Below are 6,455 nucleotides of genomic sequence, written 5' to 3' on the forward strand. Positions count from 1 at the left end.
TAGTGTAAGAATGCAGGATCTGGGGTAATATCAGTTTCACCTTCAGGGGTAGAGACAAGGGATTGGGGAGGGCTTGGGTTGGAACCATCAACAAAGCCAAAGAGGTGTTGGCCCTTGAGATAAGGAACTAGAGATAGTTGCCTCTTGTGAGTTTGATGGCGATAAAGTGACCGAAGGTAATGTGAGGTGTGGATTGGAATTTGGTGCTGAGGCTGAGGCAGAGGCAATGTCAGTGAAGGAGGTAGCTAGAGGATTTGGTTGATTGAGAAGCCATGTTGATACCAAGTAAGATTTTGAATATGCTGTGATACTATTTTTGGCTTAGGCATTTTTATTTATTGAGCAATTTGTTACAAGAGATCTACATGACTATAAATTCTATTTGCAACAAACACTACATGAAGACAGCTGTACATGTTTTCTCAACAAACATGTAGATCTCTTGAGTTCTCCTTATTATCTTGACTTGCAGTGTATTAATTGATCATATCAAGAGTACTTGTGTTGTCTGATGTAGATTACTCTCTAACAGCAATACAAAAAATAGGCCGATTTATATTAGGATGAGGTCGTTTAAAATAAAAAAATTCAATTAAAAATTAAATACTATATATATATATATAAGCCAGTATCTAATACAATGTATGAATGAAAAGTAATCTCACACGATTATTTATATTCTAATAAAATAATATAGGTATCCAAAATATATTGACAGAAATTTCTTTTAAATTGGGTTAGAAAAATTTCTTTTAATTCGGCCTATAAAAATGTCAAGCATCCCTTAGTATGTAAAAAATACATATTTTTTTAATAATATATGAAAAACACATATTTTTTAATTTTTCTCGTAAGCTTTATTCCAAAGGAAATTTATAATATCCCATCTCTAAAAGCCATTATTCATATACATGCATTACCGATATAATCTTGCACGACGACTAGTGAAATAAAGTGATTTGTTTCCAGGCCTTGTCCGCAATGACTAAATAAAACATACTAGAAATTGGGCTCAACAAAGATCACAAGAAAAGAGCATACCGAAAGTTCAGCTAGACTTCTTTACCGAGCTAGAGGATTCATAATCTCTGAGAATACTGCCCCGGAGGACATCAGTCTGCTCGAATCCTGACCGCTACTGCCAGAACTTTGCTGTCCGCTGCTGTTGCTGTTTATAGTTGACACTTGTACACCGCTGCTACTAAACCTGTCAATGCTGTCATTACTATCATCAATCTTGGATTTGTGCAACAGCGTTTTCTCATCATCCTCCTCAATTTCAAGTACCCCATCGACCCTGACATCTTTGTGGTCACTCTCTTGCAGTTGCAATGCGAACTCAAGGCCCCAAACCACATCATTCATCGAAGGCCGTTCGACTCCATTGTCAAGCAAACAATTCACTGCTATCTCACAATATTTCTTCAAACATTCGGGCGCTATTTCGCCCTTTAAGGATGGATCAACCATCTGATCCATCTTTCCATTGCGATGGTTATGCCGAGCCCACTCTGCCAGACTCACTTGCTTCTTGTCAGCGGTACGCACTATGGGCGCCCTTGCACACAGTACTTCACACAAAACCACACCAAATGAATACACATCAGACTTCTCAGTCAACTGTTGACGTCGGTAATACTCCGGGTCCAGATACCCGAAACTTCCCTTCACTACTGTACTGACGTGTGCCTTGGACACACTGGTGGGACCCATTTTGGACAATCCAAAATCTGAAACCTTAGCCTCCCATTTCTCATCCAAAAGTATATTTGTTGTCTTCACGTCTCGATGAATGATTGTGTGCTTTGCGCCAGTATGAAGATAATTCAATCCACGGGCCGCACCAATACAGATTTCAAGCCTTTGCTTCCACGAAAGAGGAGAATTGTGGGTGTTGTAAAGATGATCACGGAGAGTGCCGTTAGCCATATAATCATAAATAAGGATCATCTCATCGCCATCATTACAATATCCAATTAGAGAAACAAGATGAAGATGGCGAAGCTGAGAGAGCATCTCAATCTCGGTCTTGAATTCGTGGGCCCCTTGCTGGGAACCAGGTTTCAACCGCTTGATGGCAACAGGATTAGCCCCACCATCAATGTACCCTTTGTACACGTCACCGAACCCCCCAACACCAATAATAAAAACATCGTCGAAGTTGTTGGTGGCTGCTGTAATCTCAGCCAATGAGAAGTAACGACACAAAGCGGACGGAAGAGATGACCTGTGGGTCTTTGTTGACTTGTTCGTAGAGAAAGAAAATGGACCCCACCAAGTCGTCCCATCACTAAAGCCGGAGTCCTTGACTCTCTTGCGCTGCCGGAAAATTAAGAACCCGAGAATCGACAGCACAACAAAGCCGGAAACTCCACCACAAACGACGGCAACTATTGTTGTGCTGTTATTCTTCGACTTTGTTCGTCGTGTTGTCGGCTCAACAGTTGGAGGGGCCAGTGGAAGTGGGTCTGGATTGGATCCGGCGAGATTGTCAGTACTAAAGGTGCTTACTTTAAAGATTTCAACACCGTTCAAGATTGCGTTTATGTGCTTAGTCTTCCACTCTTGTGGGTTTGCTCCTAGTGCGATGTAGAGATTTATTTTCTTGCCTTTGCCAAACATCGAAACCGCATAGTCAATATATACCGGAATACCATTATCACCACTCCATCCAATCACATCGGCTGCTTTCTCAGCCGTTTGATCTGCTATGAAAACCACGAACACTCTGTCGCCTACCCGAGTAATCTCTGGTTCAAATTCACAGAAGTGTAGCCTAACAAGGTAATCAAACCCAGAGTCTACAGGAAATTTCCAGGTGAGATTGTAGCTCTTGTTGATAGTTGCGTTCAGCCCCATAGTCCGGGCTGTCCGATAGACGTCTTCTGGTGCCGTGTACGCAGGTACCTTGGTAAACTTTAGTCCAACAGTCCTGTTAAAAGGTAGAAAAAGTTCTTTTTGTACTATGAAGTACTTGTCGTCCTGACTCCAGAGCCGGAACATGCCAGTGTCCTCAGAGGGTGTGATGGAGCGGCCTCCAACATTAAGTCTGTATACCATCTCGAGAGCCCTGCTATTATCGATGGGGTATTGTCTCACCTGGCCGATAAAAGAAACCCCACTATCATCGTCAGATGGAGTGTAATAGAGATTGGTAGGCATAGAGAAGATTTCAATTCCGTTGATAAAAGCATAGCTATAATTAATAGCAACGCTCGGCGTGAAGGTTATGTTCAAGCTCTGATCCTCCTCGACGTTGACACAGTATTCTCTGAATACGGTATACCCCAGGTCATCATCGGCATCCGCGGTGAGTGAAGCGTTGAAGTTGTTAAGAAGAGTAAAACGACCGGCTTTGACAGAGAATAGGGCGTTAGAGCGATCAAAGTTGAGGTACGAAGCCGGATAGAAGTATAGTCGAATGAATTTTTGGCCGGCGGTGACCGGAAATATGTATGTGAATTCCGAGCGAGAAAGCCGGGCATTGGAATAGGGTACTTTATCAGCGGAGGACTGTGGAACTGCGCTGGCGGTTAGAGATGCCTGATTTGGTGAATGTTCAAAGGGAAAGAACTTTGAATCCACGTCTCCAATCCAGCTCCGGCGGTCTGGTGCAGTTGATTTGCCAGAGAAGCCACAATTGAGGGGAATATTATCGACCGGTGTGTAGGAAGACGGCGAGCCACCGGCGACGGTGTGGGTCAGGTGGTACAGTAAGAACGCTAGGTAGAGTAGTGTCTGCCATGGTGAGAGGGTGGTCCAAAGACGTATTCTGCTCCGGTTCCCCATTAGAGAGAGAGAGAGAAGAAAGAGAAAGGAGCTGACAGATTAGAAAAGAGTAGTTGCTTTTTAATGTCAAGCGGTAGCCCGAGAAAAAAAAAAAAAAAACAAGAGGGTTGTGGCTGAGAACCCCTACGAGAAGTGGGTATCGAAGACTTGGAAGTCTTCCGGTCTTACGGCAGAAAAGTCTATACGCTAAGGGTGGAAAGGTAAATGCGACAGGCTAAAATCGCTAATTTTAATTGCCTCCACTAATCGGTTAGCAGTTAATTGCATCTAACTAACCACTTTTTTACTAACTGTTTTTTGTTTTTTTTTGCCCTTTTATTGGGTTTTTTTTTTTTTTTTATGCCAATTTTGAGCTGGTTTTGTTCTGATTTAGGGCTCACTTTAGACTTTTTTTCTTACTTTAAACTTTTTTTTTCCCCTTTACATAGCCATTTTAGCATTAAAAATTATTATATACCAAAATTCTATAATTTTCATAAAAAATCAACCAACAAAAAAATTCATTTCAACCAACATCATCACAAACGGATGCATACATTTGTTTTGGTCGTTAGAGGTTTACAGGAATTCCTTTTCTATATATACTATATATATAATCGACAAGGTAGGAAATGTAAATGGGTATATCCCATAGAGTCTGTAATACGAATGTTATGATACAAAAGGCGTTCTTGTAATAACAACGTGCTTCTGAATGCTGATCCATCTTCTGCTGGCTAACTTAAATTACGAGAAAAATGCATCTCCGTGAACTGCTGCCTCATAAATACGTTACGCCTACTTTGTACCTGCGCTGCAAGATTTGCAAAATCATCAGATAATTGTAGAATTCTAAAACAATGAAAATTCTTTTACGGGATCATTCTCAAAAGAAAAAACAGACAGCTTAACAATCATAATGTACTCCTACATGTTAATCATGTGCAGATTTAAACAGAAATCTAAGAAATTGAAGAAATCCCAAAATTTTGAAGGGTTGACTTAGAGACTTATGATTACCTTTTTTTTCTTGTTTTGTTTTTTAATAGAATTGGCCCCTTGTATTTTAGATTCTATAATTTTTACGTCTAACTGTTAATCTATCAACATCTCTGCAGAAAAATTGATTAGCATATATATATATGGTTATAGTCTTACATAATTTCAGCATTTCCTTCGGACCCCTCCCTCGCAACTAGTAGGAAATTTCTGTTTATGCACTAAAGCAGTCCAAATAGAATGAGTATTCTAGTGTTGTATATGAATATTTGACATATGTTAGAAACATAAATTTCACGACCATTGTATATGAATATTTGACATATGTTAGAAACATAAATTTCAAGACCATATACAGGAAGAGGGCGACTATATATAAAGTAATTCGCACGCTAAAAATTGTACGAAACTACCATAAAAAATAGGGTTAAATATTTTTTTGTCATGTGGATTAATAATTTTATTTTTTCTCTATCGATTTTGTTTTGTATCACAGATGGTACCTAAAAAATGGTTAAAGATAGAAATGGTACCTTTGTCTAACTTCTGTCCAAAATTTGACTAAAATTCACGTCAACAGCCCTAAAATCTAAACACGTATCCATATACCTAATTAATTAATTTTTTTTTTAAAAAAAAAAAAAAAACTAAAATTAAAATGATTAAAAATCCTTAAAATATTTGATATTTTTTTATAAAAAAAATAAAGGGATGGCTCGAGGCTCGAGCCACCCCTTTTGGACAAAATGGGAAAGTCTGAAACCACCCCCAAGGCTGTTGGGGGTGAGTCGGCCACTCCAAACCGACTGATATGGGGTGGCCGAACCACCTTGGGGTAGTTTGACCACCCCAAAAGGCCAATGAAAAGAAAAATATTAGGGTTGGCCCTTGGAGGTGGCTCGGCCACCCCAAGGGCCATGGGGGTGGTTCGGCCACCCACAAACCGGCCGGGGTGGCTGGAGCCACTTTTTTTAAAAAAAAAAAAAAAAAAATTAAGGTTTTTCAATCATTTTAATTTTTAATTATCTATATGGACAAGGTCGCGTTTTTAGGGGCGATGACGTAGATTTTCATTAAATTTTGGACAAAATTTAGACGGAAGTACCATGTCCGTCTTTAACCATTATTGAGGTAACATATGTGATACAAAATGAAACCAACGATGCAAAAGAAAGAAGTTGTTAAACCACAAGGGGTAAAAGAATATTTAACCCTAAAAAATAAGATGAATGATATAGACAAAACTTGTAGCCTCAACTTTGTCCCAATTTTTCTTTTCTATGGTCATGTTTTTAAAAACAAAATAATGAAAAAAAAAATCCAAAGTAATAATATCTATGTAGTTCTTTTTTTATTTGGTATTTTAAAAAAAAAATGGTATTTTTCTTCATAATAATGACTATTTTCTTTTAAAAAAATACCAAATAAAAAAAGGACTACATAGGATGTTATTACTTCAAAAAAAAAAAAAAATTATTATTTTTTTTTTAAATGGCCACATAAAAAAAAAAAAAAAATTGGGCCAAAATTGAGGCTACAAGTTATATCTCTATTATTTCTCAAAAAATAATGGCTTTGTAACCTTGTTTGGCAAAACTTTTCATCATTTTTTTACGGTTCACATCACCCTTCTCCAAAAAAAAATCAACATCAACATTTTAACTTTTTTTATTTGTTATATTACATTA

General features: G+C 38.4%; 1 pseudogene; it reads right to left on the bottom strand.

Moving 5' to 3' along the window:
* Positions 1–888: 888 nt before the first annotated feature.
* On the bottom strand, positions 889–4,022 carry LOC132180515 (receptor-like protein kinase FERONIA pseudogene; annotated as a pseudogene).
* Between the last annotated feature and the right edge of the window lie 2,433 nt (positions 4,023–6,455).

This window comes from Corylus avellana, chromosome 5 (genome assembly GCF_965113065.1).
Source record: "Corylus avellana chromosome 5, dhCorAvel1.hap1.2, whole genome shotgun sequence".
Lineage (NCBI taxonomy): Eukaryota > Viridiplantae > Streptophyta > Magnoliopsida > Fagales > Betulaceae > Corylus > Corylus avellana.